The sequence below is a fragment of the Galeopterus variegatus genome, unplaced genomic scaffold (assembly GCF_000696425.1).
Source record: "Galeopterus variegatus unplaced genomic scaffold, G_variegatus-3.0.2 Scaffold1991, whole genome shotgun sequence".
In the NCBI taxonomy this organism is placed as follows: Eukaryota; Metazoa; Chordata; class Mammalia; order Dermoptera; family Cynocephalidae; genus Galeopterus; species Galeopterus variegatus.
In genome coordinates this window covers 231,880-247,745 of record NW_007728102.1, presented here as the reverse complement: position 1 = coordinate 247,745, position 15,866 = coordinate 231,880, and the positions used below count along the sequence as shown (strand labels likewise).

At 39.1% G+C, this 15,866-nt stretch overlaps 1 pseudogene; it reads right to left on the bottom strand.

The window, feature by feature from the left end:
* Positions 1-574: 574 nt before the first annotated feature.
* LOC103596341 overlaps positions 575-15,866 on the bottom strand; it is a 20,316-nt pseudogene continuing 5,024 nt past the window's right edge.

Here is a 15,866-nt window from a genome sequence, read left to right as displayed (position 1 = left end):
TATGTGGTAAAGCTACGCAAACCCAGGCTTCATCATCACCGTCATCGCCGTCACCTGTAGCATAGGTTAGGCTGACTTTTATGATAACACAAAACTGCTAAACCCAGTCTCTCCTCTCTGGAGAAATCGGTCATTCCACTGAGCATCAGCTGAAATACAAACAAGTGAATTGCAGCATTCCTTGGGAAGAGATAACTTTTGTTTCTTCTCCCTCTCATAGCTTTTCTCCCTTTCTCCTTTCCATTATCTTTCTTCCTTCTCCTCCTCTTCTTATTCTTCAATTCCTCCTCTTCTTCCTCCTCCTCCTTCTCTATTAAGGAAATCATTTCTTTTTCTCCTTTCCAAGATGGCAAATATGATGCGGTTTTCCCTGACGTCAGTGTTTACCTAGGTAACCAACCGTGCTGCTGTTAACACCTGCTGCTTCTGTGGCAAGATTTTCAATGTGGTGTGTTTTCAGCATCTGGGCACATTCCTCCCTTCTACGTTTTTCAAAAGATTGATAATTCCCAATAGTGATCTCAGGTATCACACCAAGGGCCACAGATCAACCTTGGACCTTCAGTTTCCTCAGTTATGTTGCTGTCCATGGAGCGAGATTTTGTTTTGCTAGTTTTGAACCTCGATCCCTTAGTCTACATTTCAAGAATCATCAGCATAGCTGTTACTAATTTTAGTACATCCTTCGTAAATGCTGTACATAAGTTCCTATCAGTTCAGCAGCACCACTACCATAGCGTTCTGTATGATCCTCAACTCTAGCAATGTGGTCAAAGAAAGACAGACTAAATTCTACTCTTGGAGGCATCAGCAGTGTATCTGGATATGCATTCTCCTAGTCTCCCTCTGATCCTCAGACAATCACACTACAGGCTTTCCAGCGGCCTTCTCTTAGCTCATTCAGATTATTCACCATATCGTATTCATCTGGAAGGCTTGCTGAAGCATATTCAATACTATCTTTAGGTATTTGTTAAATTCTCCACCAATAACAAGGATGATATCACCAAATACAGAATCTGTGTCTTCAGAAACTTATGGACGTTCTCAGTCCTCGTGTTCTCCATCAACAAAAAGTAAGATACTAGATTTCAAGGTGTGACATAAATCTTCTGCTAAACCTGTGGGCTCTAACAAAACCCAGCATTCAGAATAATTTTTCGATAAAATGCCCATACCCAGGAAGAGTTTAGAGGTTTCTATGTTCTTTGGGAATTCACCAACCCACATTTCCTCCAACGTGCTAACTGCTAGCAGGTCATCCTCTTGCCTTCCCCCAGATCCAGATGTGCTTTGGAAAATCCTCAACAGGGAGACCATGATCTCATCTTGACCCTGCACTTTTCAGAGAACATTTTGATGAGTTATGCAGAGTAAAGACTGAAGGTCATTGAGTTGGATCTTATCAAAGGTGCTCTTATATGTGACTTCGTCCGATGTACTTTCTGCAGTCAGACCAGAGATGCCAGAGGTAATTTTTGAACCAAAGGGTAAGAACAGTTGGTATGATTTTAAACCATTTCCATCAAAGCTTCATATGCGGCATTTCCCAGGTCGTTCTGGTAGCCAGCAGGCCTGTCTGTGGTCTTCACAAACATCTGAAGCATGAAGAAAAGTAGTAAGTAGCCGTTTCTTCCTGCTCATCACTTATGAACTTTCATGAGCAGCTTTAGCTAGACTAGAAAAGTCCCAGAATGCATTTTAAGTTGTCTGGGTTCAGCACTCAGGCCTTCTATCAGCCATTGTGGTAAGGCAGCCAAGTAGACATCACTGATGGCAGCTTCATGGAGCAGCTGGCAAAATCTGCCCTCAATCTATATATTTGTGTATCAAACAACTTACACAGGGTCTTTGATGAATTCTAAGATAAGCATTGCCTGTATAACTGGGAGTTGGAGCTTATTGAGTTTCTATTCTCCCAAGATACAGGCAAAAGCTATCACAGTGGTATCCTGGTTTGACTAATCAGGGTTCTTGACATGCTCTTTAACAGAGAGCAGGATGAGTGGAACAATGTCATCTTCACATCAGGTTGTCAGGAGCATCATTATTTTCATCATTCTTTGTTGGTATCTGTGTGAGAATTGGAACCTCAATTGTCGTGCTCCCTTGGCACAGAACTTGTCGTGTGTTGTGGGAGCCTTCTTTGTTCTGCTGCCTCTTAAGCTTTAATGCTCAAATCTGTTTTTTCTTCACAGGCATTGGACCAGAATTTTATTCCTTATAAGGCCACTTCATCAAAGTCACTGTTCATTACTTCAATTGTGACCACAAAAAGAGCAGGACTCATATATGTCTCCATGTACTGATAACACAGGGACATTCTCTTCACCGGATTCTGTATTGTAGCCACTCATACCCTTATTATCTCTATAATTGGTTGCTCCGGAGACTACCTGCAAAATAAATTGCCTTTTAGACTCTTTGTCAAAGTTCGCTTTGGTGAACTCCACTAGTTCAGGAGTGCCTTAGGAGCCGCTAAATTCACATGCTATTAGGATCTTCTTTCCTCTTCCCCAGGACTGTGGAAGTCAGAATCTCATCAGATGTATCCTGTAGCTGCTCCTTGTAAATATCTTGGCAGATGTAACACATTTCATCCCACATTGACTGTTCCACGTCCTCTGGGCTGTTGGGGTTTGTGACACTGGCTACCCGCTGAAGAATGAGTTCTGACCACTGTTTCACTGGGATCTCTGCACAAACAATATCAGCCATTATAGTGAAAAAGAACTAATCTGGTAGGTTTCTGTGCCAAAGTGCACACAAAACAGTTCTCGGCCTCTCTGTCAAACATTAGCACAATGGCAAGCCTTTTTGCTGATGCTGTGCTTAGATGTTTAGATCCTTAGATGTCAAAGAGTTCTTGATTTGTAGACCAGCTGCAACCCTACCGAACTGTCTGTTTTCTGAATTTTCTGGCACGCTGGAGAGTTCTAGAAGGACCCTTGGCAAGTTCTACTGACCTGCACTCCTGGAACTTCTATACAGCTTCTAATTCAAACAGAGGTGGAGAGATGTTTTTCCCTTGAAGTAGCTCGAAGGTGAGGGTGGTGGTAGCTGCTTCTCCTCACATGACCCTTGACCTCTCGGGTGACAGCTCTGACTAGGGATCAAGGTTGGGAGTCAAGTGGCAAAGGAAGGTGTGAAGGGAGTCAGCGTCACCACAAGTTCATTCTTAGTGGAGCTCCATTGCCCTTTCCTTCCCACTCTTTTTATCCCTCCTTCCTTCTTTGCTGTTGGCAGTGGGAACTGCCCTTCTGTTGGAGGTGAGGCAGGAAACTTAGGGGCAGCTCAGAGCATGGCTGGGGTGTGGTTGGCGAGGAGGGAAGAAGAAAGGGAGGTGGTGAGTGAAGACCATCCAGCAGGGAGGGAGAGCTTCGCTAAACTTTAGTTTACAGAAACCAAAAGCTAAATCATGAACAGCAGAAGTCATTAAAATGACATACGATTTGTCGGAGAGCATGCATGAACATCAGTGCTCAGTTCATTGTCTTGGCCAAGTGCCCAAGTAAGTGATGATATCCTATAATCCCAGTGACTTCCTTGAAGGAAGTTACATTATAAAAGAACGTACAGCCTGCTATTCACTGAAAATTTCTTCTTGCTAGCTCATGTGAGAGAACCAAACTTTCATTATTGCTTAAGTGCTTTGATACTCAGATGAATGACAGGAACTTTAAAAAACTGCTGTTTACATTGTACTAAAAGACCGTACATTAGACTTCTTAGCCAGAATTTCACAAGTGTGCAACACCACCATTAGCAGTATCATCTGCAATATATGGAAGTATAAGGATTGATTGGTTCTTTGCCAAGTCTTAGACTTATCCAGTGTAGAAATGAAAGACAGGGGTAATAACTACATGCAATAAAATGTCATGTTAGCACACGCTTCAAATAAAGTTCAAGGTTACAAGGGCAGAAGACCTCTAGGAGCAAAAGAGAAAACAGACAATTTTAGTTTGCTTTCAAATTGTCAGAATTTAGTGGCTAGTCATTCCTGCATATCAGCATGGTACAACTAGGCAGGAGCAGAAATGACCTGGCAGGTAAAGATGGATGCAGTGTAGCTCAAGGGCTTCATCCTAGGCATGGCATATGACACTGATACAAGCCAAGAGGTGAAAGTCAGGAAGCATATTTCAAAGGCACCTCTTGGAAGAAACTTATTTATATATATATATAAATTATATATATATATATATTTTTTTCCTTTTTATCTTTTTTACTGACCGGTAACGGGATCACAACCCTCGGTGAGCGGGAACCGGTCTCCACATGGGATCCGAACCCTTGGTGGGAGTGCCACCGTGCTCCCAGACGGCGCACTTTCCAGTGTGCCACCGGGCCGGCCCCTATTTATATTTTTTTTTAATTCAATTTTATTTATATTTATTTTTGTGGGGTACAGTGTGTTTTTTCAATACATGCACATTTTGCACAGTGTTTCACTCGGGGTAGATAGCATAGTTTTGTCCCTATTACTTCACCCTTTATCTACCCACCCACCCCCAGCCTCTGGTAACCATTATTCTATTTTCTACTTTTTTTTTGTTTTAAAGACAACAAGATCAAAGTCTTTATTGCAAAAAGAACTGTTAAAAATAAATTAGAAAAATTTAAGCTGAAATTTGGTGAAGGACATGAGCAGATGAGACACACACCAAAAGAGATACACATGGTGGTTGCGAGTAGGGGTAGGGCTGTCCCAGCCGGTCTCTCAGGATTCCAGGCTTAGGGAGGTTCTTATGCTGGCCCGGATGATCAGTGGCATTGGCAGTGGGGGCAGGGCTATTGCCCATGCTCCCCCCACCACTCCCAGACCCTCCCAGGGCATCATGCTGGCTTCCCTAGCTGGCTTAGATATGCAGTGGAGGTGGGTCTAGGGCCCTCGGCACTTGTCCCAGACCTCCCCCTGCCCTGCCCTGCATTGGGCTGGTTTCTGTCGCTGGCCTGGAAGAAACTTTTGACAGATTGGGAAGGACTAGACAGAAAATGGATTCAGGACAATAGAGCTAGGAACATGTTTTGCACTAGACACAGACAAGCAGATACACACCCGAGTTTATATTTTGCTTAGTTTAGACAGAAATGACTTGAAAGGTTTGTATTGAGAAACAGAGAGGAACCAAATCTTTCTGCAAAAGCTGTCCAATTTGTGGTTGTAGCTAATGGTGTCAGAGAAGTCAGGGTTGCTTATTATTTTAGACCTGAAAATTGTGTTTCCTAGTCTTGGCAGGAAAGTTTGTGGAGCTGGTGAGCACTGTCCATGAGGCAGACTTTTATTAAATATTAGTGGATTTCTTTTTTTTTTTTCCTTTTTGTCTTTTTTCGTGTCCGGCAACGGACCGCAACCCTCAGTGTCGCACCCGTACCAGACCGGGACCGGCAACGGGATCGCAACCCTTGGTGCTGCGCCCGCCCCTCGCTCAGCCAGTGAGCGGGAACCGGTCTGTATGTGGGATCCAAACCCTCGGCGGGAGTGCCACCGTGCTCCCAAGCGGCGCACTGTAGCAGTGCACCACTGGGCCGGCCCCAAAATATTAGTGGATTTCATCTGTACTATCTGCCCTATATTTTCACCAAGTACCCACATGTCTGTCTCCGGAAAGTCACAAACTAAGAATGAAGTATGCAGTCTGGAAGTATTAATGACTCCATTGCCTTTATAATAAGTATTTTCTAAAACCTACTTTAAAAATTCTGAAATGAAATTCATATATATGATAATCTACTGGCACACATTTTTAAAGGAAAAAAGAGCAACAACTGTCCTAACAGTAATATAAAAGGTAAATGAAAGGAATTTGTAATAATATAATATGTATTTCAATGTGTGAATGCTCAGGCAAAACACTCCAGAAGACATAATAAAGTAGATGCTTTTAATTATAGGTAAAATCATTATGACATGATAGCTACCAAGGCTGACTTTGTACATACCCAACACCCAAATACCCAAATACCATGAGTGTTATTGCTGCTTTTGACATGATTTTCTCCAAATGTTGAAAAAATGCTTATTAAGTTTCAGACAAAACAAAGAATAAAATTTCCTCAAATTATAGTGTAGAAGAAGATTTTTCAACTACATGAAAGTGTGTTGGGACATTTGAAAGTCATTCAACAAATATTTACTGAGCACTCACTATGTGTAGGTCACTGTCCTAGGTACTTGAAGTACAACAGTGAACAAAACAGGCAAACATCCCTGCCCTAATGGGGACTAATTGGGAGTGGAGTGGGAAGGAAACAGACAATAAACAAGGTAAAAAAAAAATAATAATAGCATGTTATAAGGCAGTAAGTGTCTTGGGAAAAAAAAATTGAACAGGGTAACAGTACTGGGATTTCCAGGGAGTGGTAGGTGGTTGGAATTTGAAATGAGAGTGGTTGTGATAGGCCTCATTGAGAAGGCGATATCTTCACAAAATCTTGAAAGAGCCAAGAAAGTTAACCATGCAGATGTCTGTGAAAAGCATCCCAGGCAAAGAGAACAGCCAGTGCAAAGGCTGTAACAAGGGTACACACCTGGCATTTTCAAGGTGCAGCAAGGAGGCCATTCTACATAAAGCCAAATGTATGAAGTGGGAGACCGCAGGGCATGAGGTCAGAAAGGTGAGAGGAGGGCATATCATGTAAGGTCTTGTAGGCCACTCTAAGTACTGTGGATTTTATTCTTAGTGGAAATCTATTGCTGGGTTTTGAGCAGAGGAGTAACATGATATCTGTCTTATGATTTAAATAGATGCTGTGTTGGATATAGTTGGGGGTGGAGGTGGGGGGGGTGGCGTGAGGACAGGGTGGAATCAGGGAGTCCAATTGGGAGGATATTGTAGTGACCTAGGCAAGAAATGGTTGTGGCTAGACCAGGGATTTAGCACTGAAGATGGTGAGAAGAGTCTGGGTTTTAGACAAATTTTAAAGAGACAACAGGATTTCCTGATGAATTGGATGTGGAGTATGAGAGAAAGAGAGGGATGAAGAATGATTTCCAAGTTTTTAGCCTGGAAAAGCTTCTGGATGCTGAAATTTGCCATTTACTGAGAAGGTAAAAATTGTAGCTTTTATGGAATGGGGGGAGAGGGATTTGAAATTTAGTTTTAAATATGTTGAGTTTGAAAAGTCTATTAGACATATAAGTGGAGATGTTGAGTAGGTGGTTGGAAATACAAGTATGATATTCAGAAGGGAAATCTGAGATAAAGTTAAAAACTTGGAAGTCTTAGCCATTTAGATGGTATTTAAACCCATTTATTGGATAAGCTTACAATCGATGGGGATAAAGAGGGGACCAGCACATTTGGCACTATACCTGGTCTCCCAAGAAGGCATCTTCAATTCCATCAAGAGAGGTCAAGGGGAATTCATACAAATCCTCAAAAGTAATCATTTTCCTCCTCCAAAAGGAATTAAGAACGGGTCTTGTGCACTGGGACTATAATCACAGTAGCGATTTTCCTTTTCTGGACTTCTACTTCATTTTCAGAGTTAAACAGGGAATTACATTCAGCTTCTCCAAGTGTTCTCAAGGCCATGGATAGGTCAAGAGTGAAATATCATACTGTGGCTATGACCCTGCTTCCTCTAGACATTCTGCCCTCCATAATCAGGAATGAATATGGGTTCTGAGCACTGCAAATAACTCCTGGCCTCCCCAGTAATCCTCAACTCCATAGACATTGTCATTGACTAGTCCTTGCCATTACTAATGACTTGAATTCTTCTAGACTCTCAATTTCACTATAATCACTGATCTGCATATACCCACAACCTGCATGTCATGAAACAATTTTGAGCTCCTGGATGGAGAAATTTGCCATTTACTGAGAAGGGAAAGACTACAGCTTTTGTGGGATGGGTAAAGAAGTTATCAAGCTCAATGTGTTACCTAAATCCCAAAGGTCCGTTTGCTCGCCACTCAACATCAATAACTGAGAGACAAGTGTTGGTGTAAGGAAAGGCAGACTTTAATCATGAAGCCAGCAGCCTGGGGAAATGGTGGACTCATGTCTCAAAGACCATCTCTACTTTTCCCAGACTTGCCAAAGGGTTTTATAGGGACAGGTGGTAGGGGTGCTGATTCATGGTGATCTAAGCAGGGACATGCAGGAAAATTGCAGATAAACATCAAAGAACTTCTCAGGTGGGAGCTGATTCATGGTGATCTAAGCAGGGACATGCAGGAAAATTGCAGATAAACATCAAAGAACTTCTCAGGTGGGAGCTGATTCATGGTGATCTAAGCAGGGACATGCAGGAAAATTGCAGATAAACATCAAAGAACTTCTCAGGTGGGAGCTGATTCATGGTGACCATCCTCCATGAAATCAGTTCCTGTTACCCTCAAAAAAATCTAGTTAGTAAGCTACTAAAGAATGGCCATCTAGGTTAATAATATCTTCTATAATTATTCTGTGTACAGCATGAGCAAATGTCACTATGTTCTAGCAATCATGTGAACAAGAATCCTTGTATTCTAATGTCCAGCTGCAAGCTATGTGGTTCAGGTTACAAGAGTAAGAAAAAAACCTTTAATTTAGAAGTTTAACAAAATGGAGTCACTTCTGTTCATCCTGTTACAAATGTAGGATTATCTTATATATTTCAGGATGTCTAGAATCCCAAGTCCCTTTTCACTAAATGTCAGTAGGGTCCCCCATTCATTATGACAACAAAAATGCCCCTACCTATTTCTAAATAATCCGTGGGGAAGCCAATACTTTCCTTATTGAGAATTGTTGCTCTGTTTTACACAAAATATCACAGCTTCTAAAGTGCTGAGTGATACAGCATGTTTTCACCCAGAGTACCATTAAAATTTTCAGAATTTTCCCTTCTGGTTAGCAAGATATATAAAGATATCCTCATTTTTTCATTTCAATTTTGACAATTCTCTCACATAACCTATAAAATCACCACCAATTATTTTCAAACTTAGATATTCCATCTTTAAAATGGGAATACCATTTCCTGGAATACCTCTTAAATACTAATGATGTAAGAATGAGGATGCTAGGTAATATATTTGAGCTCTTCATAAAATAAGACATTACCTAACTCCTATTAATAATTATTCTGAGATGAAACTGGAAAACATACTGGATATAGAAAAGAAGGAAAATGTGTAGATAATGTCTTTATTAAGTTCATAAAAGTTTTTGTTTTCCTACCTGAATAATAGCTCTATGGCAGAAATAAAATGTGGTCATCATACACAATGTCAATTTAAGGGACTACAGAGGCTCGAAGGGCATTTGCCCAAGTTGTTGAATGAGTTTTGACCAGATTCAGGCAAGCATTGTACAAAATGCATAGCTCTTCAACTAATTCTAAGTGCTCAAAGAAACATAATTCATATCCTCTTGAACCCCAAGTGTCATCATCACCACCATCTTAATATTTATTGAGTGCCCATTGGGCAAGTAGTGCTGTGCTAAGTTTTAAAGTAAGCATTTTTACAGTCTTTGTGGATTGTAATCTCAGAGCTGAAACATTCACTTATAAATTAAAAAAGTCACCTCTCTGTGGTATTATGAAAGTAGCAGAATTTTGGCCTCATGGTAGGAAACGTTAAATAGGTATAATGAAAGGACCCCTGGGCACAGATCTTCTGCTTCCCAACTAAGAAACCTCCCTACAGGGTGTCTGCTTGAATGAACCTCTGGTCCTTAGAGTCAGAGAAAGATCTTTACGATCATTAAATTGGATTGACAGACACTGCCTTGAGACAATGGCAGGGGTTTCTACCGAGCACCTATGGATCACAATGTAGTTAGAAGTGAATATGCTTATACAAGGATATCATTTCCAAAACTGGACACTGTATATGCATAACAGACACGTGTAGTTAATTTAAAAAATTGAAAGATGTAATCCAGTTGTGAAATAATTTCCCCATCCTACTCCAGATCATTATCTGTGCTATCTCTATGACAGGGTACTGCAGGAAAAGGTTATTTCTGAACAGCTTCAGAGTCAGATGGCTCTATAAGCTGCACCCCAACATTTTGGCTTCAATTTCAGTGCATTTTGAAAGGCCAAATGCAAAGTCTGACTGCTGGCAAGTCTTATTACTTCTGCCCGTAAATGATGTTGAATCTCTCAAGCAGCAATGTGTTATTTTATCTCTTTTCACTGGCCCTCAGTTATTCCCTGGCCTTTGGAACTAAAAGATAATAACTTCTGGGAGCAATTAATTCACCTAGAAATTTTCTTTAAATTTACTGTATTTGTTATGACAAGATATATAACTCAAAATAATAATAATGAATGAGAACTGCCTTGATTTACATGTCAGGCAAGCCAGAGAATAGATTTAACACATGTAAAGGACACTGCCATTTCTGGCCTGAGAGAGACACCCTTTTCTCAGTGACCCATTGTTAATCTTCATCCAGGTCTCTCTGAGTCCTGAGTAGCACAGCCACCTGAACTATGTCTTTTGAATACAGAGTTATTTCCTTTCCAAAATATGTCATGCCACCCTTGAACTGTCTTCAGCTGTTTTTTTCTTTTATGAAAGAGTTTCACTGCAATGGCTTTTTGCCCTCTTTGCCATGACCTCAAATGCACACACACCTGGTTGGAATCTTCTTCAATAACAACCGACCATGCTGGTTCCAAGTTCTGTCTTCTGTGAGGCAAACAATTCAGTTTCTGTGTTACTAATGTGTCTTTTTAGATGAAACCTTTCTCTCTTTCAAATGTAAAAACTGTCTGAAGAGTTTTTTTAGTTTACCTCATCCCAGAGCCCTCCACTCACCCACAGTTACATTATTGATGATACAGAGAGCTGCAGAGACAACGAGCTTTGGGGTGAATGCTGGGAGAATACTTTGTAGATGATTCACGCTCTAGCAGTCTGAAGCATTGTTTGATTAAGAGTAATATCTTTCTGAGTCCCCTTAGTAATTGGGAGAGACACTCTAAAACTGTGATCATTCTGTATCCAAAATTAAAAAAAAAAAAAAAAAAAAAAAAAAAAAAAAAAAAAAAAAAAAAAAAAAAAAAAAAAAAAAAAAAAAAAAAAAAAAAAAAAAAAAAAAAAAAAAAAAAAAAAAAAAAAAAAAAAAAAAAAAAAAAGGCTGATGCTTTTAACTAATTCTCAATGAAGAGGAAATTTGCTACCAAAACAGGACACTATTAGATTGTGAGATGTAGAATAAAAGTGGGTTAAGGATGAGGGAGCTAGTAAGAATACAAATGGTATGACATTCTTGAATGAAATATGTGATAAAGCCAGATATTCTAGTTAAGTCGACAGAGTGTCAGATAAATCAAGCAAAATGAAACCTGGCAACATTACAAATATCTTTTCAACATTTTAGTGTAGAAAGAGACATCTCTAAGTACAAGTACAGCATTTTTTCATAGTTTTGCATGTGGCAGATATGCTGATGTTATCTTTAAAAAATCATTAATATTTTTCCAGCAGTTGGGAATAAGGCCTTATTTTAAAATTAGACATCTCAACACTTAGTGACTTCCTGCATTAACTGTTACATAGGTTTTTCTACCTTATATGATTCCTAAAATATTCAACATGGAAGAAAATGATACAAGTAACCAAGTGAGAAGTATAAAGTCTGAGTCAGCCAGCCTGAAAGCCATTTAACAAATATGCATTGAGTCTATCTGCTATGTGTTAAACACTGTCAAAAATGCAAAAGTGGATCAATCACTGATCCCACACTCAAGAAATTTACAGCCAAATAGAGGCAACAGGATATGGAGAGTAATAGAAAGTAATGAGACCACTAATTAAGTTAAAGTCATTTGTAACCCACATCTTGGAGTAAACTAGAGATAGAAATTATAAACCAAGGAAAAAGGGGAATGTATATATGCTAATTATAATGATAAATAGAATTCTTGTAATTGAACTGCAAAGGTGGCTCTAAGCTTCCTGGAAGCCAGAACAAAATAAGTTACAAAGTTATGAAATGGAGGACCCATGTCAAGCCCATATCAGTTTCTCAGGGGAGACTAAGTTTCCAACTGTCTAAATTCTATCATGTAGTTCATTGCACGGTATAATGAAAAATGAACACTTTTAAAGATAAATGGAGAATAGTCCATAGGAATGTAAAAGCTGAGAGGGAAATATACAAAGGTAACACTGTGAAGGAAATTCTAGGAAAGACTAAAGGTGGTTGAAACGTGTAATTTTTTGTGGTCTCAGTAATAAAAATATAGAACTTATATGAATGATTCCAAGATACTGGTCTATGAACTGATGACTACCCATGGCTCTGTTCTTATTGGTACATAGCAAATGGGAAAAACACAGAACATATACCAAGTTTTAACAAAGCTCAATTTGTTCAATTTAATGGTCTCTTTTATTCTGAGATCATTTCCTTTTATTCTTGGTATTAAAATAAATGGCTTTTGTTCTGATAAGTAATGTGGATAGTAGAATATTATTTATTAAAGTGTACTGACTTGATGAAATACAAAGTTGGCAACCAAATGTTGGTCTCCCAATCTTTTGTTTGTGTTTTGCTTTAATTTTGTGGGACTGTTAAACACAAATATAGAAACAACATCTGAAAAGTTCCAAATGGGTAAGGACTTGTGGTGCTAGGCTAGTGTCGGAATCCTGCTGACGTTGCCAATTGTCGAGCTACATGACTACGCCAGTTGTCGAGCTCTGGCTGGGTCTGGAGCTCACAGATCCCTCAAGCCTATTCACAGACTGCATCCCCAGACCCTTCACATGCCAGGCTGCATCCCCAGACCGCTGACACGCAGGTCTATGAGCTAGGTAACCAGCAAACAGGTCCTTGGAAGCAGTAGGTTGGAAAGCATGGCTACGTGGGTGGGTGCCTGAGGCAGACGCCAGCCAACGTGGAGGCACCATGCATGCACACTAACTCCATCCCCCCAATTTGTTTACAGAGAATGCACTGAGCCACCCCCAACTGGCCCTGAGGCGAGGGGAGCCTGATTAAATTATTCTATTTTCCCAATAGGACTACATAGTTGTCTGTCCTTGCCAACCTAAGTCATGTCTCATGACAGTAAGAAACTGCTAACTATGGTCTCAGCCTCATCCAAACTACCTTATCATTAGACTCAGGCTGAGGGTGTGTATTCAGAGCATGTTCTCCACTGCTAAGTGGAATTGGAAAAGTCTCTTTACCTTTCAGCCAGTGATGAATTTCAGACTTCAATATTTTATCTAGTCATCATCATGTGTTGTCAGTCCATTAAATCATATTTTGTCCTAGCCCTTGATTCACAGGGGGGCTGGAACTGCTCCTGAACACCCTCTGAGAAGAAACAGATTCACAGGTATCGTTGACAAACCTAAATTTACTGCATTCCAAATACTGATTCAAAAGTGTAATACAAACAATCAAATATAAAAAGGTATCTCTTTAAAAAAAAAAGTAGAAAAGGTAAAATGAATGAAAAATAAAGGAATTAAAATTAAACTGAAAAGAAATAATAAAATCAAATATAGAAATAAGAAAATACATAGAAAATAAAGCTGGCAACATGCTTTCAATGGAACAATTTCCTAATCAAAATTATTAAATGAACTAAAAAGAAATATAACATAAAAAAAGATGACATAAAATTGTGAAAACAATAAAAAAAAAGGAACAGGTAACAAAATAATTAAAATATATTAGAATTCATATATGAAAAGGCACTACATTAATGCTAAGAAATTGAGGAGAGAAAAATGAAATCAGAATTTAAACAGAATAAAGTAAAAAAGAAGACTTAAGAATATACTTAAAATAAAAGACTATAATATAAAGAGGAATTTGATAAAAAAAAAAATTGAACTCATGTATCCCAGGCTTCATTAACTTGTAACTAAGAAAACAAACAGAAAAACAAACAAAAAAATTCTTTCTATGCCCCAACTCATGTCATGATCTCTCATTTCCCCAATTTCCTGCCTCAAAATAATAGGTTCAGTATATTGCCTCATGTGTGCTTCGTAATGAATCCTTCCATAATTTCTGTTTGTGCTACAGGTCTTGACATTATAGGGCTGCCTCCTTAGCCAGTAACCCTCATAAAATGTTGGATGTGGTTAAGCCAATGAGATTTTTTTAAAACATTAGCGTAACTTTAAACACGCTGAGTGATACAGTTTCAAGTATTCAGTTGCTATAATATCTCAGTCCCTGATTTTTCATCCTACATTTTTATTCATGTTTTTTCCTTCTTAGATTCAGTTCCTCTTAGACTATGGCTTCTATACTGTTACTTGTTTAACTTTATGTTTTCCTAAGTGTGGAATACTTACTACTGGTGGGACACAGGCACATCATAGATAGTTCATAATGAGAAAGTTAATCTCTTCAATGCTTATTCAGTTCTCCTGATTATATTAATTAGAAACTTTTAGTTTGGTGCCAGTTTGTCATTAAGAACTCTCCAATAGTTGCCAATGTCCGTTTAAATGAACAACAAAAGCGGTCTTGAAGCTGAGAGACTAGGACTAGCTGTAGAATCTAGCTGGAATTTAATAATACTGTTTAATCCATATCGTATTTGTTATATGGTCATCCTCTGTTAATAAGATAATGCTCTGCCAGTTATAATATAGCTCTCTTTTTAAATAAATACCTCTATTTAAGTAAAGACATTCACTGATTTAAATAAAATTTCAAGTGATGAAATTTGGGAGACTGGCCTATCTGAAGGCCTTGCTTTCTTTAGTGCTAGGAATGTACCAGTCTAGATCTATACATCTCCTAGGGTTTGCTTGTGTCCATGTGCATTTCAGTCCTGAGTCTTAGGTAATCCCCCTTGACCTCCTACCCTTAGCATAAGTTTCTGGGCCTGATATTTTAAAATGTAACTCCTGCTTCTAATTTTTAAACTTCACTGAAAAGACTAATCCACTGCATCTTGTAAGTACATTCCTGTAAACTTAAATAGTTTCCAAGAATACATACTGCTCTAATTTCAATGCTGCTTCTAGTATACATGCAGCAGCTAAATACCACCAGGACTATTTTTACTGTGATCCTTTCTCAGCTTTGGCATGCAGTCCACTACTCAAAGCTGAGTCTTGGATACCAAGTGTAAAAACGATCTATTGCTTCTAGTAATAGCATTTCCTTTCCGCTTATTAATGCCCCTATAATCTTAAGGCTTTGGGGAACCAACTGCTATACACAGCTAACTTGATTGAGCTATTTACAATAACTCATGGGTGTTTTCCTTAGAGAAAGCTTCAACCATAAAGTCCTATCAACGTTTATCAGAAAACTAAACTGTTTTTCCTATAATATGTATTTTTTTCTTATTTAATATAAACATCTTTGTTGCAGCAGGTTGCTCAGTTTCCCAAGGCAATTAAGTTTGTTTGAAATTAATCTATTTAGTGCCCCACCCTTTCTTTACAAAGTAATAAAATGATTTGGTTTACACTAGTTAATGTGCTGAACCACTTTCCAGGTCTGGCACAATCTCAGGAGTAGACATGATGAGAGGTGCTGGATCAAAGGCTACTGAGGAGCTTGGGACCAGGCAGCAACTGGTTAGATCTAGCAAGCCTGAAAGTGAGGTTGCACTGATGTCTTTCTCTTTATGTTGCTACTAATAGTTTCATCGGAGTTGCCCCCATTCAATGAGATTGCTCCACAGACACCATAACTGAGAACCAAAGAATAGCTTTCATATTACTGGCACTCTCCTGCTGCCAGCAGCAACTATGGCCTGAATATACTCCTTTTCCCCATACAGATGGTCTGGGACTTAGACGGTTCCACTTATGATCTTTCAACTTTACCATAGTGTGAAAGCGATACACATTCAGTAGAAACCAGATTTCGAATACAATCATTCTGGTTTTTTTTTTTTTTTTTTTTTTTTTTTTTTTTTTCCGT